Source organism: Sarcophilus harrisii, chromosome 3 (genome assembly GCF_902635505.1).
Source record: "Sarcophilus harrisii chromosome 3, mSarHar1.11, whole genome shotgun sequence".
Taxonomy (NCBI): Eukaryota; Metazoa; Chordata; class Mammalia; order Dasyuromorphia; family Dasyuridae; genus Sarcophilus; species Sarcophilus harrisii.
This window is the reverse complement of record NC_045428.1, coordinates 13,546,618-13,573,781: the sequence shown is the minus strand read 5'-3', so window position 1 is coordinate 13,573,781 and position 27,164 is coordinate 13,546,618. Positions and strand designations below refer to the sequence as shown.

Genomic DNA, 27,164 nt, shown 5'->3' with positions numbered 1-27,164 from the left:
ATATCAATTACGAGGCTCTATCTCACTGTTTTTTTCACTTCATTGCATATTAAATCATCCCCAGACCATTCCTCTTAAAAACCAATCCCCAAGCCCCAAACTAGATGACCTCACAAAGGCTAACATTATGGTCTGCCTGTGACATCAATGGATGACTTTGTTTCTCCCTCCCCAAGTCTGCATCAGCTGGGGGTTTGGATGTTTTCCCAGCCACCAACATTGACAGGGATTTACCACCAGGACCCGGTCTGTGAACTTTACCACAAATTCTTCAAGTTCATGTCAGAGTAATAATGGGAGTCTATTGGCATGTGGGAGTGTACGGGTGGAGAACGTGGGGGAGTGGGAGAGCAGTAGCTCCTTTTTAATCCATAGAAAGTTTCATTTTGGAAGCCAAATTAAAGAGATTTTAGTTATAGGCAGCAATTAACTAGTCTGGAAACACCTGACTAATTTGATAAGAAGTCAATTTAATTAATGTTCACTCTAATAAGGAAGGAGGAGGGACTGTCCCTGTTGTATTCATGTCTCACAAATTGAAGTAGAATAGCAGGATGTTGCCCACCTGATTGTCGAAGAAGCTGTCCTTTCCCAAGAGTTCCCATTATTGGGATCTCATTTCATGCTCATGAGCTGTCATTTCATGAAATCATTGGGTGAGGAAGCCTTTTATAAATTCCTTTGAATAACTGAAAAGTATCAAGTTCTGTGCTAATCCTGGGGATACAAATACAAAAAAAAAAAAAATGAGACCATGTTTGCCCTCAAGGAACTTACATTCAAATATGAGAGCCAACACACATAGGTAATGGAGGCCAGGGAAGGGACTTGGGGGTGTCCAAATAGGGATCCAGATAGTACAGATTTAGAGAGACAGATAAATAGAAGTTCTAAAGATGGAATAGATGAGAAAACTGAGGAGTTAAGTGAGTTGATGAAGGTCAGTCACACAGCTTTTGTGAGAATCAGACCCCAGTTTTCTGATGCTCCATTCATGTTTTGCATTTGACCATAGTTGAGATAATTGGGGCATGTTAGTTATAGATTTGGGGGACAGAAAGAGCACCAGGTCTGAAGTCAAATTGTGTTCAAACATGACTTCAAACCCTTATTAGCTGTGTGATCTTGGGCAAATCACAACCCTGTTTGCCTTAATTCATCAATGGTAAAATGAGCTGGATCAAGAAATGGCAAAACACTCCAGTGTCTTTGCCAAGAAAACCCTAAAAAGGGATCATGAGGAGTCAGCGACTATCAATGACTAACAACAACGTCTACCATTCTGGAATAGGGGGCAATGACATAGCAAGGAAGTGAGGGGGACAGTGGAAGAAAGGTAGCAGTGGAGTACCATGGGAACATGTGCACTTGACTACAGAATTGTGGCACTGATTCCTTATTCTTTTCAGGATCCACTTCCAAGTTACCTCACTTGTGGAAGTAAGCATGTAAAGGCAGAGGCAGAAACATCCCCTTTCCCTTCCCACATACAACTGGGTTTCTAGGTTTTGAGCACTGACTTTAACTCCATTCCTTTCTATCTATCACAAGCAACTTGTTTCTACTTTCTGAGCTGTGGTTCTCACAAGTGTAAATAGAGGGGAATGAACTAGGTGATCTCTGCTATCCCTTTGAGCGCTAAATAAGAAGTCTTTTGATCTTCCAAGTTCCCTTTTACTCCAAGCCTAGGGTTCTTTGATTTCCAAAATGCTAAGGGTGATGTTTTTCCACCAGGTGTCATTCGAGCTGTCTTATTTACTGCTATCTCATCTACTTTCCATTCCAACGTGAAAAGCTAATTTGTCTTTCAGAAAAGGTTCTATTCAAGATTTTTCTTCTTTACATGAGCTAACTATACTCCAAACCCATTAGAAGTATGAGTTTAAATCGTAAATACTTTCTCTAGTCCCCTGTCACCGTATATAAATTTGCTGTAAATCACCCTAAAAAAAAAATACAATAAACTAACTACAGACAAAAACCCAACCAGATTCGGAGCTCTTTAGCCATTGACTTTTTGTTATGGAAAAAAAAGAATATTTATTATGCATATATTAGCCGCTTCTACCTGGCATTATGCTAAGTAATGGGGACCCAGAGAGAAAAATGAAATTGTGTCTACTCTCAAGGCTCTGCTATCTTTGACATTTTCTATACCTTTCACTCTGGGAGACCCATACGGGAGCCTTTTCTGGTTCACTTCTCTGGAGGAGACATTTCCACAGGGCACAAATTCAGTTCAAAAATTCAGTCAAATGTTAATTAATCGTATGAATAGCACTGTCTCTTAGGTCAGGTGTGGAGGCAAAATGAACAATGGCTGCACCTGTTCTCCAGGGGTTTACAATCAAGTCTTGTTATCCTCTAGTCATTGGGAAAGGAATGAAATGCAGGTGAGAAATGAAGAGATGGGGAAGGAGGAAATGAAAGTCTCCTGCAATCATAGATTTGGAGCTAGAAGTGATTCAGAGTAGAAATCTTTCCTTTGATAGATGATAGACTGAGGGCTAGAGCAGTTTTGCACTAGAGAAAGAGTTGCAGAATCTCAATTCGCTGAAGTTCACTCGAGTTGACGCTAGCAAAGGTGAGCAAAGCCAGTCAGTCCCTGACCCCAAACCCAACATGCTTTCCATAGTGTCGTGCTGTTCTTTATTTATACCAGGATATTCATCTCTGAACTCTGAATACTCTGGGGCTAGAAATGAGTTATTACAGATGAAAGAAAGTTATACAGATGTCAAGAGAATCAAAAAACGGGTAAGAGGAGGTACGGGGGGAGGGCAAAGGCCACTTCTCTCAGAGTTAGGAGACTACTATTCCAGAGAGATGGAAGGATAGATAGTTCGATAGAAATAAATGGGGAGATAGATGGTAAATGGATGGAGAGATAGAGGAATAGCTATATAGTTGACAGATGAGTGATATAGATAAATAGAATATATATATGTATATGTGTGTATTTATATGTGTTTGTGTATGTATATATGGATGGATAGATAGGTGATAGATGAATGGATGGATGGATGGATGGATAAGGGGGAAGGTAGGTGGCTCAGTAGTGGGCGGGGGAAGGTAGGTGGCTCAGTAGTGGGCCTGGAGTCAGAAAGACTCAGGAAACTGAGTTCAAATTCAGCCTCAGATGCTCAGATATTGTGTGGCCCTGGGCAAGCCATTTGTGTGCCTCAATTTCCTCATCTGTAAAATGAGCAGGAGAAGGAAATGGCAAACCACTCCAGTATCTTTGTTAAGAAAACTCCAAATGGGATTACAAAGAGTTGGAAGTAACTAAAATGACTGACTAGGAAAATAAATGGAGAGTTAGATGTATAGATGAGGAAGAGACAGAGAAGGACACACACTATATACACACACACACACACACACACATGGAAAAGAGACAGGGAAAAGAGAGAGAAAAGAAGAGAGAGGGAGGGAAAGGAAGGAGGGAAGAAGAAAATCATTTATTGAGTACTTACCATACACCAGACTCTTTTCTAAATTATGTGCATATAATATATATGCATATATGAAATATAACTACCCTCAAAGGGGTTACATTTTCATAGAGGAAGACAGCATATACAAAAGAGTTAAAATGGGTGTTTGTGGAGAGTAGGTGACAAGGTGAAAAGAGAATGAGTGTAGCTTTGGGATTCCTCCTCAAATGGCACCCAAGGGTTGGGTGGGAATCTCTGATCTAGGCAACAGGATTCAAGGCAGAGCTTTCTCCAGGTGGTTAAGTGGTCAGTGGCAGAAGTTTTTTCATAGTATAAACTGGATCAGTGACTTATAATCTAATACATTAATTTAAGAGACTTAGAGCTGGAAGGAACTTTAAAAGTCAAAATTTAACCCCTACATTTTGCAGATGAGGAAACTGAAACTCAGGTAGAATAAACTACTTTTCCAGGATCACACCGTTGGTATTTCTCTGAGATAATTTGAACTAGGAATTCTCCAAGACTCCAGGTCTTGTAATGTATCCTTACCAACATGTAGCCCCTTCAGGGATATCTTAGGCTTTTTTTTTTTTTTTTTTTTTTTTTTTTTTGTCCTGACAATTTTCAGTCTCTGAATATATTTGCTCATTTACTTGGCAGTTTCCTCTAGAGGGATGGGGAACATCTAGCCCACAGGCCATATAAGGCATGAGAAATCATTTGCTAAGGCAACTGCAGGCAATGGTGAGCTGGAAGCAAGGTACAGCAACCTCCTACTGCTTGAGTTCTAAGTTGATAATTTTATATGGTCTATTAATGATGTTAGAAATATCCAAATGGGACAGCTAGATAGTGCTGGATAGAGTACCAGCCCTGAAGTCAGGAGGACCTGAGTTCAAATCTGATCTCAGACACTTAACACTTACTTTCTAGGTGTGTGGCCTTGAGCAAATCACTTAATCCCAATTGCCTCACCAAAATAAATAAATAAACAAATAAATGTCCAAACGGTCTTTGGCAGAAAAAAGGTTCTCCATGCCTGCTAAGGAGGATAAGCTCTTCTAGGTCAGTAATTTTTTAGCCTGAGACCCATGGACCTGACGGGGTCAATGGATAAATATCCAGCGATGTATGAACTTAAGTGGAAAAAAATCACATTCTTATTTCAAATATAATTAGTTTCCTTTGTACTCCTGATTATTTCATGTATTTAAACACATGATTCAGAGAAATCTCCGGTTTCCACAGACTGGGAAAGACATTTAAAACACACAAAAAGATGAAGAACTGCTGAGATTATATGGTGCAGTTAGACTCTCTCATGTGGGGTCACCAAATTGATGGTGTATAGGAGTGATACCCCCAAAGTATATTGGAGTTAAGGGCTAGTATTGAGGGTTGTCTCAAAATAATTTGTAGGTTTAGAACTTCTCCGGAACAAGAGGCAAAGATTTATTGCACTAATAGTATACAAAATCCATAAGAGTTTCTAGCTAGGAAAAGGGATTTTAGCAGTTAACAAGGGAAAGACAAGTTCCCTAGAAGAGATGGCATTCAGGATGGCAAGTGGAGAATTTTGAGGCTGACTGATTACTGGCTAACCCTAAAAGGAGTTTAGGATCCTAATAGGTGTTAACTATTGTGATCCTTAGTAAGCAGACTAATCTCAAAAGGGAGCTGGCAGAGAGAGGGATTGCTCCACTGACTGGGGGGCTAACAAAAGGGATTTAGCACTCTAAAAAGAGTTAGGGAAGGAATTAAAATAGGGTCAGTTTTTTATAGGAAAATATAATCTTGGGGGTTTGATATCATAACTTGGTTTTCTGATTGGGTACTAGAATGTGGAATTATGCTAGTTAAATGCAAAAAATTCAGCTTAGAATTCTACCTGAGACCTTCACCTGGATGGGGCTATAATAAAAATCCACTGGAACAAAAGTCCTAATCAAACTCAAAAAGTCTGATTATAGTCCCATCAGTACTCTTTCCTGCTTGCCTCTAGGAGCTGCTAGGCTTCCAGATTGTTTATAGTAATTTAGGGTCTCTTGAGATGTCACTCCTTGCTACTAAAGACCTAGGGGTCTTTTTCAGCCCACTGGTCTGGTTGCACCTGTCTGTAGATGAGATGGTACCAAATATATTAAGTCCTAGAAAACTTCAGAGCTTCCTAGATGGATCCATTATGACTTTAACCAGTTAGATCCAGCTAACTACATGTGAAAAACCGATTGAATGAAACTTGTCCTGTCCAGATTAAAATATACAGTTAAATAGACAACCTGTGCATCTCAACCATCATTATATATGGGTATGTATGTATATGACAAACACTGGCCATCAGCACTAAGTTGGGACCAAAACAGAGTGGTACAAAGGTAGCTGGCTGGGTTGCCTCTGAGAATTTCCAGTGTGTTCTTATGTTGTGATTTATTTTTTCCATTCCTATTCTAAAAAAATTACAGGTTGGCAGGCTTGCCAGAGCTTGCCCTTTGTTGGTAGAGCATTTGGGAAGCAGATATCGTTTATAAATCATGTTGAGACATCAAGGGAGGACATCAGTGGAGTGCGAAATAATTTCTAGTCCAATATCCCAGAAGCATTGAGTACCTCTGCATTGTTATAAAAGTTACATGGGGCCTAGTTTCTGGTAAAGCTTGGGCAAACAAATGGTGTGTGATATGACAAACAATTCTCATCTACAGATGTCAGCTCTAGTTAATTCAAAAATATTTATTACAAGTGTGCACTTGGATGGGGCATGGGGCTTGGAACCATTTAGATCTTAATCTAAGAAATGACTGACTTTTTCCACTAGAGATTATGATGGAATGTGAAACTGTCAAAGACAAAGATAGGTATTTTCTCTAAGAGCATAAAAAACTAATCTTTTTTTCTAAAGTGTTACTTTATAATAGCTATTACTTATACAAGTACTGGAAGATTTGCAAAGCTTTTTATATATACGGTCTATATTTTACCATGGATGGTTGTGTGTGTGTGTGTGTGTGTGTGTGTGTGTATGAGAGAGAGAGACAGACAGACAGACAGAGAGAGACAGAGACAGAAAAGAGAGAGACAGGGATTTCATAAAACACCATCTTAATCTTCACTATCTTCTGGGCAGGATAGAGGAAAGGGTGGCAGAGAAGTCTTAGTCTGGATTCGCCATGCCTCCAATCAGGCCATCACTTGCCATGGACCCAATCACAGGCCTGGGCAATGAGGGCTTGCCCTAGAATTCACGAGTCCTGCCTTGGGCATTTTCAACCTATGTAGTATTTGGAAGTCATTTTATCTTCTTTGGCCTCAGTTTTCTCAAGTAGAAAATGCATTGGGTAGTTTCTTCTAACTCTAGGTTAATGATCCTTTGCCCAATGACCAATTCTACTGGAGGGCATGAGTCAATATAAATCCAGAATTATGTTTTTTTTTTTTTTGGTTTGGTTTTGAAACTGGATCTTCAAGCCTTTTTCTGGATGGAAGTACAGTGGCCACTTAAAGTCCAATTCCAGTGCTTTTTGGCATGAAAACTTTGATTTTTCTCTATTTCTGATCTGGGCCATTTTACCAAAATGGCTTTTGCCTCCTGAAGCTTAGAACTCCTAAGCTCAAGCGATTCATCTACCTCAACTTCCCCCTGTGGCCTTCTAGGGAGGTACTACCAAAGCTGGAGTTGCACTACATTGCATTTATTATAACCCTTTGTATCCTTTCAGGAAATAGACTCAATTTGTCTTCCTGACTCCACTTTCTCCTCTTTCCCATGCATTACATAGAGCTACCAAATGGAGATTCTTAAATTTCAGGCCTGCTCTATCACTCCTTTATTCAAGAAGCTCCAGGGGCTACCGCTTTTCTCTAGGATGAAATACAAATATCTTGAGCATTTAAACTCCTTCATATTCAGACCCTATCTTGTATGTCCAGACTGCATTCATAATAATCCCTTAATGTTCTTCCTGGTTCAGCCCACCAGATGTGCTTTGTGTCTTCCCCTACTTGACATTTGGAGTCCCACCTTTGGAGTAATCTGCTCCTCATGCATAAAATGCTTTTCCCCCCTCATCTCAGCCAGGTGAAACTCTCAATTCTTTTTAAAGTTCAGCTTAATGAAACAGGGCACCAAAAACTGAACTCTCTTCAGTATCCCAATGATAGCAATTCTCTAATATCTTCTCATCACTGAGCTGCATCTTGCTTCTCTCATTCTCACTTGGATGCTTTTCATTCTGGGATTACAAATGCTAGAAGGTATCTAAGGGTTTTGAATTTCCTGCATATAGCTTAAAAGAGACCCAAAGCATATCCATTGCAGTGATAGCATCTCCTCTCTGGGCCAGATGTTCCCTGATCTCACTCTTCCTATCTACCCAAGTATCAGTGATGTCTTTGAACAACCCCTTAAAACTGGGCCCCAGATTGACCAAGATATAAGCCAATCTATCACCTCCTCTAGTCTCGTGACAGACACATGGTATCAATTCATAAAAAGGCATTTAATTAGATGGAACATTGACCTTTTACTGTATTAAAACTATTTTTAAATTAATTAATAAGCATATACTAAGTGCTTGTCAGATGCCGGACACAGTGAGATAGTAGATGAATAGAAATAAAAATGAAGCAGCTGTCCCTCTCCTCAAGGAACTTGCATTGCAGCATATAAAATGGAACGTGAGAATCTCTGGAGGTTCCACTCCCCACAAAATGACCCATAGGCCCTTCCCAAGGCTGTGCTAGCTTCTGTGCTATGAAGAATCAAGGCAGAATGGAGGTACAGGGCAAACTCTCCCAGGATGCAAGGTGCAGATGCTGCAGGTGGGTAGGTTAATGAGTTGTTAATTGGGCAGTGATTGCATGTAAAATGAGATGCTCACTGGACCATGTGAGAGCCTGGGGGAAGGAGATTTCACCAGTCATATCAGTGGTAACAAACTAAAAACAAAAACAGACAACCCAGTCTTGTAAAAACAGGCCTATCACCAGGAAAATGAAGAGCTTTCAAGGTGAGTAAATTATTTTAAGTAGGCAAAGAAATTCATGTACTGCCAGGTAAAACTGGTATTTTTTCCCTCAAAGCCACAGAGCATGGTGTTGAAATATGAGGAATAGAGATTTTTTTTTTTCCTCACTAGTGATAGCAGAGTGCCTGGCACATAGTAGGTACTTAATAAATACTTTCAATGAAACAGAAAATCTTTCCTCCCTAGTTTATTTCTAAGAAATGTGTCAAAGAAGTTGTAGCTCTGAATGTCACCATGAAACTCTCCAAGAGGCAGTTTGGCAGTTTTAACTACCCAAACAGGTTTGCTGGCTGAAGCATTTTGGGAAGAGATCAAAAGGAAAGGTCTGAAGTTTAAAGAGTTTTATATTTAATTTTTTTTTCTGAAGCAAGGGCTCAGATTGACAAGAATCTATAGATCTGTGGCCCCAAAGAATCTGGACTTCAAAGTAAGACTCTTTTATTTCTAAAACTCAGCAAAGTTGATCCTTGTACCTGGCCTAGGGGGTTGGGGAAGGTAAGTAATGTGATCTGATGCTGGCTCCTGATAGACACTGGAACATGTAAGGAGGGCTTAGAAAAGTTGTTCAGTCATTTCAGTCATGTCCAACTCCGTGACCCCATTTGGGGTTTTCTTGGCAGAGACACTGGAGTGGATGGTCATTGGCTTCTCCAACTGTTAGATGTGTGTAAATCTCTGTCTGACCTTAAATTAAATCACGTCTTCTCCTCGACAAATAGCATTTTATATAGCACTTTCTGGACCTCTGGCACTTTAGTCTCATGAGATCCACTTCCATCTCCTAATTGTATAGTTGTGGTGAGACACAGAATGACTAGTCCAAGGTCCCATATGTGGTGATGGAGCCAGTATTTAAATCTTGGTCTGTTTATTCTAAATTCAGCATCTTTTCTACCACATTATACTGCCTTCTGATGTGGTCATTGTAAAAAACATTATTCCTATTTTTAAGATGAGAATCCTGAAACTCAGGGGAGTTAAGTATCATAGGGATCCCTTGCCTTTGACCGTACACATAAACCTAAAAATCTGAGAGGGGAGGTGGCTGAGAGGGATCTGATATAACTTACAGCTTTGAACTAAAGAGATAAAAGTCAAAATAAGAGAGTGAGGACCTAGGGCAGAATGGTAGCTGGATTTCCTTCATGGAAGATCTTTAGTTCTGTTTCCTTTTTTCTTCACATTTCCAAGTCTAGAATATCACCATGGCTTAATAGGCACCCACTGAATGGCTTTTGACATTATCATTCTGTCATAGACTATCCTCCCTTTGCTTCATAACCGGTGGGAGTAAGATATAGGCAAAAGTCACTGCCATTTATGGGACATGGGTAACCAAGACACAAAAAGGACCCAAGATTTGTATTCAATGTTCTTGACTCTTCAAGGAATAACATTATAAACTGAACATCAGCTAGAAACTATCATATTGTATCGTCTGGACTTCTCTGGTCACACTCAAGAGCAATAGCCATGGGGAGGAGAGAGGAAGCAAATGGAGTTGTCCTTTTTCATCGAGTTTGGATGGGATATTGTCCTAGAACTTCTGGATTCAGATCGGCCTTTGGACAGTCCAGGGCACGTTAGGGATGTGTAGCCACAAAATAAGTTTTAAAATTAAGTGTTTTGTTGTTTTTTTTTGTTTGTTTCTGTGTTGTAAATGCATGGCCATTATGCTAAGATAACATGACTCGGGTTCAACAAAATATAGCATGATCCAGAAAGAGAGGGGCAAGGAGATCGGGGTCAAGTGGTTAATGGGTCAGCCTGATTGGGCAAATTTATATACTCCAAATTGCTGTCCACTGTTTAGCACAGTGCCTGGCACATGACAGTCGCCTGAAAAGCGTTTAGTGATTGATTGAGATGAGGCAGGTGAGGGAGGTAGGGACCCTAAACATCAGAAAGAATGAGGGATGTCCCAGGTCTTCCTTATGGCTTGTTCAGTAGGATGAGGTTGAGAGCTAGCAGCACCACCTGGTGGTGAGATGGAGGGCTCGCCCATGGATGCATTCCCCTTCAAAGCATCTCATGCCATGATCTTTCTGGCTCTAGGAGAGCCTTTTACCCCTCGTGCTATTATGTCAAAATGCTAAGTGAATGAATGCCTGCTGCTGATAAAGCCCTGTTTGGAAACTAGTCTTGGCAACTTTTATATTTAAAACAAATGCTTTCCTTCCTTTTTACCTTGAAATAGGAAAGAATACTCAGTTAAACCCCATCTCCAGTTTCCCAGTCCTGGCTATGCGATATCAAGGAAGATCCTTTCCTTTAAAATGAGAAGATTGGGTTAGATGACCATAAGGTCCTTTTAATTTTAACTTTTGGTGGTTTTGTGGTTTTACATCACATTGGTGCCTTTCTTTCTCCTTGTCACATCTCTATGCTTTCATGTAGGTGTCCCTCGAGACTCCATCCTTTCTCTCCATTCCCTTCCCTGGTGATCTTATTTATTCCCATGGCTTTCATTTTCCCTGGTGTTCCACCCAGACTGGTTGTCTTACTGTTCCTGTTCATGCCAAGTTCTGTCTCTCATTTCTAAGTCTGTGGCTAGATTGTGCCTGGAAAGCTCTTCCTCTTTACATCTGTCCCTCAGAATCTCCAGTTCCAACTGGGGCTCAGTTCTGGGGCTGCTCTCAGATGAGGCTCCTTTTGGTGCCTCTTCTAAAAGTCTACTGGCAGAATTCTCAGCTTCTAGTTTCTCAAAAACCTTCATCGATTCTACACTGTTTGTAGAATAAATTCCAGAGTAGTTTAACCTTCGAGACTTGTGCTACTTTCTGGCCTCTGAAATTCACTTCTTGGACTTAGTCTACCCCTTTGTATCTTTCTCATCCTTCAAAAGCTAACGCCTTCCTTGATTCTACCACTGATTCTCAAAATTGAAAGTGGACCTGCCATTTGATTGCCTGCTTTCATATTTACCATATTCCCAGCACCTCTCACAGTTTATGACACATAGTAAAGTGCTTAATAAGTGATGTTGATGACTTTTAAATTGTATTCTATTTCTCTTGCAGAATTTGAGAGTCAGGAGGAACCTCAGAGATCTATAGACGCATCCAATCACTGTTATATTATGAGCTCCCAGAAGGCAGGAAATCCATCCCAGATTATGGCTTTGTAGGTCTCCTCTGAAGCCTAGTATATTGCCCATAGTGGACAAATATTAAGTTTTTATTGATTAAACAAATGATTAGCTAGTGAGGTCCCATTTGCTTTTGGGCGACAGTGTGCTGATTGAAGCATTACTAAACATCGTTGAAACTCCTATTTTTTTTAAAAATTTTATTTATTTATTGTTTTTGCTGAGGCAAGTGAGGTTAAGTGAGTTGCCCAGGGTCACACAGCTAGGAAGTGTTAAGTGTTTGAGGTCAGATTTGAACCCAGGTCCTTCTGACTTTAGGGCTGGTGCTCTATCTACTGCGCCACCTAGCTGCCCCAACTCCTATGGTTTTTGCCATTTATTTTGCCATTTATTACTCATTGGACAAGTCATTTTCTCTTTGCTTTCTGACCAGATTTCCTCTTGTTCTAAGTTATTAATTCTATAAATAAGATTTATAATCATTTAAAAGAATTGTCTGTAACCATCCAAGTAGAAAGTGCCAAACAGATAAAGAATTCTTATTGTTGAGATTTCGACTATTGTTGCCTGAACAAGCTATTGAGAAGAATCCAGAGATTGGAGTGATGACTTTGGACAATGAAAAGTGCCTTTGATTACCTAAGCTTCTCTCCAAAGCAAAGGCCCAAGATTTTCATAGCAAAATCATTCTAATAATGTATGGCTTCGAAGAGGAAATACTATAGTCTTAAAAGAATTGAAATTGAGGATCACCCAAAAGGTAACGGAGAGGTTCATAGCAGGTATGGGCAAGCTATAACATATTACCATCATGGACTTGCACAAAAGGATCCAAATAAAGGCTGTGATGATCACAAAAGAACAGGACTGGTCATGTGGAAAGAGTAAGAGTGCAATTGATGTGACTTCCTTAAGATTAAGTCAGAGGATTGGGAAGAAGGCCCTGAGAACTTTGGGTAATCCTCCCTTCCAGAGGCCAACCATCAGATGGCATGCTTCTCACATAGGAAAGGCAGGTTGAGAACTGCATCCTTGAAAAGAATGGTGACACAGATGAGATCACAGATTCATCAGAATATTGGTGAGAATAAAGAAATGCAATGTGGGTTGAGCCAGAGGACCTGGGTTCAAATCCCACCTTTTTTTGGCTACTAACTAGACTTTACTTACCTCATCTGTAAAATGAGGAACTGGATTAGAAGGCTTTTGAGGCTCCTCCGAGTTCCAAGTTTGATAGTGTGATGGATAATACAGGTTGTCCATTGGGCACAGATTTCAGGGAAAGAGATCTAGCATATTCTTATGGACACATGATAATTACAACTCTGTCACAGTTTTTTTAAAATGCTTACAAAACAGTGCTCCTTTAAACAGACTAAATTAATTCTAAATTGTAAATAAACCAACTCACTGTTAACACATTTGAAAAAGTAATACATTTTAAAATCATCAACAAAATGAATGCCAGTTTTAGTAAAGCATATGCCAGCCCTTCACACAAGAGCATCAGCCAACACCGATGCGTCTTGCTATATTATATAAGTCCTCCCTTTGCCCTCCTTTTTCTTCTCTTCCCTCCAGTCTTCAGCTCAGGATAGAGAGATGGTGTTACCTATTTTCCCTTCTACCCTAATTCATGTTATTTCTCTATGAGTTGCTTCTACCAAGACAGAGAGAGAATGGACTTGGAGGGCTATCATCAAGATTATAGATGAGAAGGATGGTTTCTGCTGTAGGGTATATATTTTGCATCTTCTCATCCTTGAGATGTTGCTTCCATCCCGACCCCCTTTTATTCAATTTATCATGATTGTTGATGTTGAATAATTTCTGATTCTTTGTGGCACCTTTTGGGGTTTTCCTGTAAAAGATACTGGAGTAGTTTGCCATTTACTTCTTCTTGGTTTCCAAATGTAAACTGAGGCAAATAAGATTAAGTGACGTCTTGAGGTCATACAGCTAGTATGAGTCTGAAACCAGACTGGAAATCAGGAAGATGAGTCTTCCTGATTCCAAGCTCAGGGCTGTGTTCAGAGATCCACCTAGCTGGCCTTCACCAATGAATATCTATCCAAGGACCTATTGTTTTGGGGAGATTGTGTTAGAGGTTGTGAAAAATCCATAGTTTAGATTAAATAGGATCTCTTTATAGCCTAATTGTGGGGAGAGGAAATAGCACTAGAAGAGGGGCAGTGTGGGAAAGGAGATAGACCACTGGACTTGAACTTAGGAAGATTGGACTTTAAATCCTGCCACAGACCTTTGCTAGTTGTCCCTGGACAAGTCATTTTTACTTCTCTCATTCTAGTTTCTTCTTCTATAAAATGGGGATGATAATATCTATAACATAAGTTTGCCAAGGACTTTCCTAACCTTAAATTGATTTATAAATGTTCATCATTATTACAGTATGCACAACATGATGAGATCAGAATATAAGAAAAATATAGAACAGAGTCCTAGGCTCCTGATTTCTGTACATCCAACTGTCTCATCCTAGTATCCCCCTCACTCATTGCCTTTCATAATCTTTGTCATCCCTTTTATTTGGGTAAAAATTACCCCAACCTTCCCTGTAGCCTTCTAGATCCTGAATGTCTCTCTTTAAGGTTTACTCCCTTTTCCCATTGGTAAATATCTCCTGCAGCTGTCAAGGTAGGTCCTCATTCTCCTGCTGATCCCGTTCCCAGCTTCTGGACTTGACTGTCACTTCCCCAGTGTCTGCCTCCTGTCAGCTTTATGAATCCTTACTCTAAATGTGTGTTGTATTATCCCCTCACAACAAAACCTTCTCAAGAGCTCTGACAGTCTTTCTTTTTGCTTGTTTTTATATCTCTAGTCTTTAGTACAGTGCCTAGCACATAGTAGGAACATAACAAACTATGGTTTCCTTCTTATTTAGTAGAATAAAAACTCCTTGAGGGTAGGAACCATCATGCTATTGTAGTTGTGTTCTGAATGTCTAGCAATAATCTAGCTCACAATCAATAGGATCTTAAGAAATACTTGTTGATCGATGTATGTCTGAGGTCTGAGAGAGACACTGGAGTATAGGGAACTTGAAACCCAGAGGATGTGGGTCCAGTCTTATCTCCATCACTTAATAACCATGTGACTATGGTCAAGACATATTTAGTCTCCCTGAGCTCTGGGGAGCATTCTTTTGGGAGAGATGGCTTCTATATCAAGGAAATGAGAGTTCTTTGAAATATGTGAAGTCTGAAAGGGAAGATCATCAGCAGGAGGAGATTTTTCCTTTTGTCTCTCCTCATCTCCTCTATAATGAGGGAAAAGGCCCAAGAAATGAAGACATCAAATATCAGGTTTTATTGCTTGTGTGTCACATGTTCTATGTTGCAATCCCTTAATCTCAGCTCAGGATTACCAGGAGCCAGTGGACTAGATGCACATTTTATTTCTTACAAGGCCTATAAGAAACCCTCTTAATGTTTTCCCAGGGCATAAATAGACTCTTGCCAAGATTTCCACTTGATCATTTGGCATATTCTCCCCTTTAATTTCTAATCTCATTTAAAGAAGTTTCAGATAGGTTGTGCTAACTGAAGTACTTCCATGATACCTTCAATTATGAAAGTGATAATGCTAGACCAAGGGGGAAATAATGAACTTTAGACAAAGAGCTAAGAGAGTAAGAAATGGTCAGACTAGAGAAGTTCTCACTAAGCTCCTAATGCTTTAGAAAATTTGCAGGAATGAATATTTCAGTTTGTTTGATTCAAAGAATCATTTCTTCTCCTGGGAAGAGATATCAGCAAGTAAAAGGTGGAAATCTCTAGATGACATCCCATAGGACTGTTTGTGATAAGTTAGGAGGCCTTAGAAGTTACAGCTGTACACATTTCAGCATGGCCTTTTTCCAAAACTCTGTTTGAGAACATCCTCCTGGAAAACAACTTGAAATGAGCAGATTTATGACCAGATAAAAGGTAATAAAGTAATTAAAACCCCCATTACTTACATTGTCATTTGAAAAAGAAATGATTCCCAGATGAAAAAGCTAAGAGAGAATAGAGGGCCTACCAGCTTTGTTTAGCAATTCCAATTGAGTAATGAGATAATAAAAAACATGAGCCCCCAAAGATCTTACAACTGATCAGATGTGCCGATGTATTATGGATGTATTCTTTTTAAAGCCCTCTCCAATGCGCTCTCTCTAATATAGAGCAGAGGCAATGTAATGTTGGGGAAAGATCATGGGATAGTCACCAGGAGACTTGGCTTTTCTAAACGAGGGCACTGAGGAATTAGGACTGTGTAAAAGTCCCTGTCCTTTTCCACAGAACTAGAATTAGTGATTTTGGTATCCTCAAGGCATGCTCAGAATGGGTAGGGTTCCTAGATCTAGAGAAAAGATTTCAGTGTCTTCATTCTGGAGGGAAAAAAACAAAAAAACAAACCCAAAATAAGTACTAGGACACACTTGTAAGGGATGCCTTAAGGTATGATGGGTAGAAACTCAGATAATGGCAGAGACACTTGGAAACTGGGGGTACTATCCTCTGGGAGAGAACAGGGTAAGGCCTGGCATTACTGCTGGCAATTGGGGTTGGAGGTGTCGGAGAAACCAGGGATAAAACAAACAATAATAGAGTAATTTTCTATTTTAGTGAATTATTCTTGATATTTAGACTTGAAATTCAGTTGTTTCTATGTGCTAAAAGAATACCTTTTGTCAATACCCTCTAAATTCTAATGCTTTGGGACAGCCTTAGGGCTCAGCCTGAATTAAGACTCTATTGAGGATGGAAAGAGGTTGGTTCACTTTCCTAATTTGAAAATGAGAGGATATCTATTCTAAAATTTGAAAAATCTAAGAGCTGACTTATTCAAAGAGAAAGTTAAGATTTAGTATTACCCCTGGGGCTAGCTTTGAAAACCTATAAATGGAGTTTCATTTCAGAGGTTCTCCAGAGCTTCCCCTCAGATCTATTCCTTACTTTCAACTGCAGATACTTGATAATTGGTTTATAGAAGACAAAATCTGTTATTCCCTCTTTTGAGATAAGCCTAAAAACACAAATACAACTGAGAATTAGGGTAGGAGTGATTTAAATTCAGGCCAAGATAAGCCCACATATGTAGATGTATCTATATGTGCATACTGTGAATGTATTTGATCTCAGTTCATTTCCTGAACAAGCTTTGATAAAGAGAGCAATGGGAGTTTGACTTGAGTCCACACTGGGGCTCTCTCTAGAGTGGGGAAAGGACAAATCAAGAGGATTCTGGGAAAACAAAGACAAGTTTCTTTTTTTTTTTTTTTTTTTTTTTTTTAATTATTGTTATTATAGCTTTTTGTTAACAAGACATATGCATATGCATGGGTAATTTTTCAACATTGATCCTTGCATAACCTTCTGTTCCAACTTTTCCCTCCTTCTCCCCCAGATGCCCAGGTAGTCTTATACATGTTAAATAAGTAAAAGTATATGGTATATATATAGTATTTATATATATTATTATTATATTATATATATTATATTATATATATTAGTATTTATATATAGTATATATAGTATATATAGTATATATATATATATATACATACATATTTATACAGTTATCTTGTCGCACAAGAAAAATTGGATTTAGAAAGAAGGCAAAAATAACCTAAAAAAAAATGCAAGCTAACAATAACAGAAAGAGTGGAAATGCTATGTTGTGGTCCATACTCATTTCCCAGTGTTCTTTCACTGGTTCTTTTCATTGCTGATCAATTGGAATTGATTTGGATTCTGTCATTGTTGAAGATAGCCTCGTCCATCATAATTGATCCTCATATAGTCTTCTTGTTACCATGTACAATGATCTCCTAGTTCTGCTCATTTCACTTAGCATCAGTTCATGTAAGAACAGAGACAAATTTCACCAGGTGCTAATTTATTGATGGGGTACAAGAAATCCATCACATCCCTGAATATTACTTGGGATAAAAGCATAGATCTTTTTTCTCAGATTTTTCTTAGGTGGTTCCTGGGATTTGGGAATTTCACTGATAGAGGGAAAGCCTGAAAAAAGAATTCTCTTTATCAGTGCAATATTTTCTCTTCAACTTATAGTCCTAAAGTTGTCTAGACCAATGAGAATTTGGAATCAGAAAGACACATTCATTAATTCAAATTTGGCCTCCCTTACTTGCTATGTGATCCTGGCCTAGTCACTTGATTGTATTTATCTCGGTTTCCTCATCTATAAAATGAACCAATGAAGGAAAGTGCAAAAAACTCCAGTATCTTTGTTAAGAAAACCCGAAATAGGGTCACAGAGAGTTGGAAACCATGTCAGAATCTGGTATGACTGAAATGATACATCAAGAAGAGCACCACATTTTCTCTTGGCTCCAGTGACATTGTTCTGGATACATTTTTATACTGACTAAATTACATCTTAAATATATAAGATAAATTAAAATCCTTATACTTAACCTACCAAAGAACATTTAACATTTTTATAAATCCTATCACAAAATGTTCCCTAAAGAAATAAAGACAAATTAAAATTCTCTACTAAAGAGAGGTCCATTGCTCATGGTTGGAATGTGTTAATAGAATTAAAATGGCAACAAATGAATTTATAGTTTTAGTCATATGTCTATCAAATTGATGAGAGGATACTTTATGGAACAAAAGACAAAAGAATAACAATATTTCATTTGAAGAAACAAAAAGTCTATGACCTTAAGAAAGATAGTGAGAGAAAACACAAACAAAAGACACATAGCATTTTGGAGCCTCAAATTACATTATAGAAGAGTAGTTATCAAAACCATATTCCTGGTTAGAAACAAACAAATAAAAAACCCAAAAGAATGAATCATTGGAGCAGACTTAGGCAAGAGCCAAAAACAATTGGAAACAGTAATCCCATATATTTTTTTTTTTCACAAAAATTACTGGGATAGCTAGAAACTAGTTTGGGAAAAAAATTGGATTTAGATCAATATTTTATGCCACAGATGACAATAAGCCCTCAGTGCATATACTACTACCTGATTGTGAAACATTGCATTATAAAAATGTTGAAAAGAGAACAGGAGGCATTTTCTTTCTTAACTATGATTAGCAAAGGTTTTTTTTTTTTTTTTTTACCTGAATAAAAGAGAGCAAAGCTTATGTAAAAACAAAATGGGCAAATTTAATTATAGAAATAAAAAATAAAATCTTTTTGTTTTACAAACAAAATCAATCAAACTAGAGTAAAAAAAGAAATTATTGAATGGGAAAACAAGAAAAAAGACAATGAATAATACCATTATTAAATGTATGTGGACCAGATGGCATTAGCATTTAAGTAAATGAAAAGCTAGGGAAATTGCAACAATGTGTTTATAGTAGTGCACTAATATTAATATTCCTCTCTAAGCAAAAACCAAACAAAATGGAACAAAACTTAAATTTTAGGCAAACATTCTTTCCACATTTCAGAAGGGGAGAATATTAGGAGTCATCAAATACAGACAACCATATTGATAGAAACTTGGACCAGTGATTTCACCAGAGACATAGGGGATTATGGGATGAAAAAATTCTTCTGTTGATAATTTTGAATCTTTTGGAGTTGTCTGAGGCACTGCAAAGTCTGAGGCAGAGTTGGAACATGGGTCTCCTTGGCTCTGAGGCTGGCTTTCTATTCCTTTTAATGCTGCTTGAACCGACAGAAACCTCTCATGGATCAAAAGAAAAAAAAAACCATGCTCTCCTCTTCTTGATTATTGATATGAAATGAAAATAGATATTATATTAAAGGTGTTAAAGAGATCTTGAGTAAAGATAATTTCTATTAGCAATTTTATTAGTTGCTAATAAAAATAATCTAACATAATAAAATATATCATTAGAGATATTAGATCTGGAAAGGATCTAGGATGAAAAGATCTTTAAAAGCCCAAACAGAAAGTATACATAGACTAATAGAATGTTAGCTTTGGAAGAGCCCCTAGAGCAGTGGTCCTCAAAGTGTAATCCAAAGAATTGTTGGAGTCTCTGAAACCCTTTCAGAGGGTCTACAAATTCAAAATTATTTTTTTATTTCTAATATAGCAAATAGCTATAAATATAACCCATGTGAACAAAAACTCTTTGAACAGATCCTCAATAGTTGTTTTTAACAACATGAAGATACTGAGAACAGAAGTTTGAGAACCACTGCCCTAGAAACTATTGGATCTAATGCTATCATTTTAGAGATGAACAAATGGTCGCCCAGGAAAGATATGGGACTTGCTTAAAGCCTCACAGTTTGTGAATGACCAAGTTGGGTCCAAAATTCAGGTCCCCTTGTCACAGCCACACCTCTCCACTTCAGCTCCCCCAAAGCACTTTGGAGTGAAAAAAAAAAAAATGATGCATCTTATTTTCCTAATCTTGATTCTTGGGAATGACATGAATCAGTTTCTTATATGGTAAGAGTTAAACATAATTATTTTTTAGAATAATTCAGTTCAGTGACATTAAACTCAAATAGAAACTGGGGCCATTAAACCAAATGTAAGGATCCCTGCAGGTGGCATATTACCTTAGAAATGCATCAATTGACATTATCTATGCTTTATTGTACTTTTATGTATTATATTAAGTATTTCTCATTAATATTTTAATCTGATTTAGACCTATTAGAATATTGAAGGCTACATATGTTTGATTTAGTTGATCTGATTATATTTGATAAGATTATTTGCTGATGGTTCAGACTTTTCTTTTTTTCCCCTAATTTAGATCACAGAGAGTTCAACACATATAAAAATCTATGGGACTGCTTCACAAGGCAGTGTATTCATTTTTTATGGAGTTTTTAAATTTTTTTTTTTTTTTATTTAATAGCCTTTTATTTACAGGATATATACATGGGTAACTTTACAGCATTAACAATTGCCAAACCTCTTGTTCCAATTTTTCACCTCTACCTCTCACCCTCCCTAGATGGCAGGATGACCAGTAGATGTTAAATATATTAAAATATAACTTAGATACACAATAAGTATACATGACCAAAACATTATTTTGCTGTACAAAAAGAATCAGGCTCTGAATTATTGTACAATTAGCTTGTGAAGGAAATAAAAAAATGCAGGTGTGCATAAATATAGGGATTGGGAATTTAATGTAATGGTTTTTAGTCATCTCCCAGAGTTCTTTTTCTGGGCATAGCTAGTTCAGTTCATTACTGCTCCATTAGAAATGATTTGGTTGATCTCGTTGCTGAGGATGGCCTGATCCATCAGAACTGGTCATCATCTAGTATTGTTGTTGAAGTATATAATGATCTCCTGGTCCTGCTCATTTCACTCAGCATCAGTTCGTGTAAGTCTCTCCAGGCCTTTCTGAAATCATCCTGTTGGTCATTTCTTACAGAACAGTAATATTCCATAATTTTCATATACCACAATTTATTCAGCCATTCTCCAACTGATGGACATCCATTCAGTTTCCAGTTTCTAGCCACTACAAAAAGGGCTGCCACAAACATTCGTGCACATACAGGTCCCTTTCCCTTCTTTATAATCTCTTTGGGATATAATCCCAGTAGTAACACTGCTGGATCAAAGGGTATGCACAGTTTGATAACTTTTTGAGCATAGTTCCAAACTACTCTCCAAAATGGTTGGATTCGTTCACAACTCCACCAACAATGCATCAGTGTCCCAGTTTTCCCGCATCCCCTCCAACAATCATTATTTTTTCCTGTCATCTTAGCCAATCTGACAGGTGTGTAGTGGTATCTTAGACTTGTCTTAATTTGCATTTCTCTGATTAATAATGACTTGGAGCATCTTTTCATATGACTAGAAATAGTAAAAATTTTTTTTAAAGTAAGAACTTGAAATTGCCCATGATAGAAAGATCACTCAGATGACAGAAGCAAAGGCCTGAACCATTAGGAGGCCAGTCTGAAGCAAGACTGATACTAATTCACTGTGTGACCTTAGATAAGCCATTGAACTTATCTGGGTCTCAATTTTCTCACGTGGAGATAAAGGAAGTTTAACTGAATGATCTCCATGGTCGTTTACATTTCTCAAATTTGTCAACTCTCTAAGAGTTTAGAGTGTGTGCTCCGAGGTATTTTAAAGATTTAATGGTTAATGAAAATAACCTTGAAGAAAATGAAAAAGAAAAAAGTTACCACCTCCCTTCATTCTTCTCCACTCATTCTCTATGATGTGCACAGACTAAGACTGGGAACATTATACTGGAAAAAGATTTGCAAGGAATTTTTCTATTTCTAAGTCAAAGACAATTTTTGACTGAGAAACCCACTTGATACAACAGAAATAACAAGGTTCAAAAGATAGGCACATGACCGATGGCTTTTCTAACTTACCCAGTGGGCACAGTTGGCTGAGGTCAGACTCTCAAAAGAGCTGAAATAACCTGAGCCTGTGAGCTTTTCAGTCTCGAAGTCATACCAACTGTAGCCACAAATTTCTGAAAAAGAAACTATGTCCCAGCTGAGTATCAGCAAATGGAAGCAGAAAATAGAAAGTGAGTTCTATAAATGTCTCTTTTACCATCCCCAAAATGTCTTGGCTTCCAGAAATTCATGATTTTTTTTTTTCCTTTTGTCTTGACCCTTCCCCATAAGCCACCAGAGATGAATTTTAGGGCTTTCTAGTCTGACTTTTTTGTAACCTCTTCTGTGTCCCTCATTCCCACCCCATCTACCTACTATCATCTCCAAGAACCCAGCAAACAATGTGAGTTCTCAATGACATATATACACATGGCTTATGGCTTAGCTACAGGGGATAGACTGAGGCAGGGGCAGAGTCAAAGTGCTAAGAGCAGGAACTGGACTCTAGCAGAGTAGGGGGAGGCACTGGAGATGGGGAGAGGCATCTTGATAAGATGGTATCTGATATTCTGATAAATTGGGATGGGGAGGGGCACCCAACATTCTGATGATGTCTAAGACAGAAGGTTTCTGATGCTGAGTGAAACGAGCAGGACCAGGAGATCATTATATACTTCAACAACAATACTATATGATGATCAATTCTGATGGACCTGGCCATCCTCAGCAATGAGATGAACCAAATCATTTCCAATGGAGCAGTAATGAACTGAACCAGCTATGCCCAGAGAAAGAACTCTGGGTGATGACTAAAAACCATTACATTGAATTCCCAATCCCTATATTTATGCACACCTGCATTTTTGATTTCCTTCACAAGCTAATTGTACAATATTTCAGAGTCTGATTCTTTTTGTACAGCAAAATAACGTTTTGGTCATGTATACTTATTGTGTATCTAATTTATATTTTAATATATTTAACATCTACTGGTCATCCTGCCATCTGGGGGAGGGGGTGAGGGCTAAGAGATGAAAAATTGGAATAAGAGGTTTGGCATTTGTTAATGCTGTAATGTTACCCATACATATAACCTGTAAATAAAAGGCTATTAAATAAATAAAAAAAATCAAATCAAATAAAAAATGAATTAAAAAAAAATAAGATAGAAGGTTTCTCTCCTTATCTGGATCATCATGGTTAGGAGGGAGGTGTGGTGTTGCAGAACAATTAGGAACTGAAGCCCAACAATTCAGAGAAACCAAAAATGAGGACAATTAGGGAAACTGAGTCAGGACAATTTAGGGAAACTGAGTCAGGATGATAAAAGAGAACTGTGGCACAACAATGACACCCAAATTTCTTTGTATACAGTTTGTACATGGCTATATATGAATCTGTAAAAAATGTAAGCTCTTGGATGATAGCTTGTTTTTGTGTTTTTATCTTCATTTCCAAGCACTTAGCATATAGTGAGGGATTAATCATTTTTTTAAAAACAGTATTTTATTTTTCTAATTACCTGTAAAAGCAATTTTTGACATTCACCTTAAAAAGTGAATTCCTAATTTTTCTCCCTTTCTCCTTTCATTCCTTCATTCATTTCTCCCCTCGCTAAGATGGTAAGCAATTTGATATAAGGGTCTATATCACAGTTATGTGAAACATATTTCCATCTTAGTCATTCTGTGAAAGAAGAAATAAACCAATAGCAATAAAAATTAAAATAGAGAAGGTGGAAATAATGTGCTAGCAGATTGATTCTCTCACTTTTTACTCTAAATCAGCAGCTAAGTTTCTTACTTTTTGAGGTTTGTGTGTGGCCTGGAGTTATACCTTCTATTCTGCTCACAGACAGAGCAGCTAATTAACTGAACTCCTTTACCTTGCTCTTGTTGAACTTCCCAACTAATTTTTAATTTTCAGAACATTTGAAATCCCAATTCCATGTTGGGACATTGGCAGAGTGAGCATAAGAGATATTCCTTGAGACTAAACTACAGTTCCTATCTTTACCTGGATCCCTCTCCAAGTTTCCTCCTCTTCTCAGGTAAATGACTTATTCTTAAGTTCTTTTGTTTATAATACAATTGTTACAGTTGTTTACAGTGGAAACATTAAGAGAATATCCTCCCTCCCCTTTTCTACCAATAAGAGAAGCTACCATCTGGACAAAAAATACTTGCCTAGAACACAAGAGATAGATTTTGCCCTTTTTTAGAGGAATAAGGAAAAGTAACTAAATAGGTGCTTAATTGAATGAATGAATGAAATGAGGCTGCATTAGACTATGAAAATCTTTAAAATCCACATGATAAGCTTATAACTTGGCCCCAAAAGATCATGGGAAACTGTTGGGAAGCTGAGAGTAGAAATACAAAACATGGGAAAAGAGAATTTAGTAGCAGTTTAATGGAGAATGTGGATGAATGAGACTCTGTAAATAAAGCCAGGCAGAAGAAATCAGAATTAATATCGAATAAAGAATGAATAGGGCATGGGACATTATTAAAAGGCTAAAAAGGCTGAAAAGCTTTGATTCTGTTAGAGACGTTTGACCTAAGATTACTCCAACAAAAATATTCAATATAAATAGACCAAGATGGCCTTGCTAATTATCCAGTTGTAGGAGACCAAAAACCATGTCTGAACTTTGAAAAAGGAGCCAACACCATTTTGAATGATTTAAATGTATATTATTTAGAGGTCTGTGTTTCATATTTCCCTTATAGGATGCACTTATGGTTAAAAATGGAAAGAAAAGCTTTTGACACAAAAAGTATTTGGGTTTTGTGGAATTCAGACTGTTTGAAAAATTGTCTGGAGGGGTTGATGGCATTTGGCCACACATTCTTACCAATAAACACATCTTGTCAGCTTTTGCTAAGTCCTTTTTGACCCCAGCTGCCCTTTTGGTTCCTTCTCTTTTAGGGAGTCATTTAATCTTCATTTTAAGAAAAGATCCAAGGTTTAACTGGTGCCACTAGTACACAATACAAGTAGTCGTGAATTGGTTTCCTCATTCTGGAGAGTGTTTGGGAATTGTACTAAGAAGGGGACTAAAATGTCATTATTCTTGAGGCTCGAGATCCTGCTGGGAAATGTATATCATGTTGAGGTCAAAGACAGAAAGACAGGGCCAGAATACTCGATAATATTTACAGCAGCACTTTTTATAGTAGGAAAGAACTGGGAATACAATAAATGTTCAATGATGGGGGAATGGCTAAATTGTTTGTGGTCTATGGGCATAATAGCATATTAGTGCTCCATAAAAAAACAACACACACACACACAATAAGAAAAATACAGAGAATTATATGAACTGAGGTCTAATAAAATACATAGAACTAGGAAAATTTTATATGTAATGACTATAGCAATATGAACGGGATGAATAGCAACAAATACAAAATTGAAATTAGACTGTGTAATTATAATGACTAACCTTGACCCTGAAAAAGAGAATATATACTTTCTCCTTTGCAGAGGTGAGGAACTATGGATATAAAACACTGTATATAATGTCAGATTTGATTGATGTGTTGAATAGTTTTATTGAACTGCTTTTATCCTTTCTCTTTCCTTTTTATCCCTGTTATGAGAGATGGCTTTCAAGGTTAAGAAGACAGAGGGACATATTAGAAAAATGGAGGTGATGTAAAAGGAAATTAGATCAGTTATTTTAAAAGATTTAATTGGTGACCCCAGTATAGAACTAGTTTCCTTGCCTCCTTGTCACATACTCCCCATCCCCACCAATAGAATTTAAATTCTAAGGGCACAGATACTTTTTTCCTCTTTGTGCCCACAGTAATTATTATAGTACCTTAAATACAGTTGGCACTAATAATATACTTATTAAGTTAATAATGAGTCTAATTAGAAATGATATTGCGATTGGTCAGTCATACCATTGGGTCTCCATTTAATCAGCTTTTTTTTTTTTTTTTTTCCCCTGTCAGGGACCCTGCCAAATGTTAATCAACTTGTTTGAAACCCAGCTATGATACAAATCGGCAAGTTCCTCAAAGATCCAGTGAAATTAATATCCTTGTGACTGAATTTCAATTCACATTATTTTTAGCACATACATCAACAAACTCATCTCATTTACTGACATGAAGGGCAATGAAAGAAAGAATGGCAAATTGTTCCTTGTGGTTTTGTTTTCAATGTGTTGTTCCTCATTTCAAAGGCTTGAAACTAGTTTTTAATTTAGAACACAATCTTTGACTGCAGCTGGTTCCCTATTCTGAGTTGCTAAACTAAATCATAATCAAAGACCACTTCAATTCTCTAATATTGGCAATGCTAGTTGTAATTTTATCTTGGTCACAATAAGAGCAGCTGAACAAAGATTGACTCAGTAGTCCTTTTGTTTTTAATATTAAATTTGACAATAATGGCAAATTCTGGGTATGTCTATCCCCCCACTCCCATCTCTCATCCTCTAAACTTTATGAAAACAATTTTTCTCGTGCCTTAGAAGATAATGAAGAAACAAAAGAGTTAGGAGGCAGACAGAGTTTCGGTAATCTACCGAGTTTTCCACTGGTAGATTTCATAAAGAATAATTTTATATAGCATGATAAAGGGTTTGCCTGTTAAATATTTCCCGCACCTGGTTAAATATGCTTCACATATGATAATGAGATTCTTTTATCAAGGAGTCCTCTGCCTGTGAGGTAAAGGGTGTAGAAAGGGTGGCACTCCTTTATGTGGCTCTCAAGCTGAATCTCCTGCCTGTGTCTCCATTTTCCCAGGAAGAAGAAAAACATCATTTTATTACTCCATTCGACTGATTTCTAAATTCTTCTCTTTCAGAGAAGAGGAGAAAAATCATTCCATTAAATTTCCAGTTAGTCATCACTTATAGCTCATTCTCCATTTCCATTCCCCTCAACTTACTCCACTCATATTGTCTACAAATCTACTCACCTTTTTGACCGTGCCCTCTGAAATGCCTCTTCCATAGGCAACAAGGTTACTTTCATCTTAGATCTTTTCCTCTCTCACTCCTTTCATCTTCCCCTTCTCACAGATACCTGGCTACCTCCTGATGATAGTCTCTTAGTCCTTCACAGCACCGGCTGCACTTTCACTCACCCCCCTGAATCAATGGTCAAAGGAGTTGGAATACTCCTTGCTCCTCAGTGCCATATTCAGGTTCTCCTTCTGCTATCATCTCCCAGTAACTTTTCCTTTGAAGTTCAATTAGTCCATGTTCATCAATTAGTCATGATACTGATAGTGTTCCATCCTCTAGGACATCCATCTTCTTTCCTCAACAAGTTTAGC

General features: G+C 37.7%; 1 long non-coding RNA gene across 1 annotated transcript; it reads left to right on the top strand.

Annotated features, from left to right (window-relative positions):
• Positions 1–148: 148 nt before the first annotated feature.
• LOC116422186 lies at positions 149–26,014 on the top strand. The gene is made up of 3 exons (XR_004232735.1): positions 149–246; positions 23,790–23,913; positions 25,829–26,014. It is a non-coding gene; the product is annotated as an uncharacterized LOC116422186 (long non-coding RNA).
• The last annotated feature ends 1,150 nt before the right edge of the window (positions 26,015–27,164 follow it).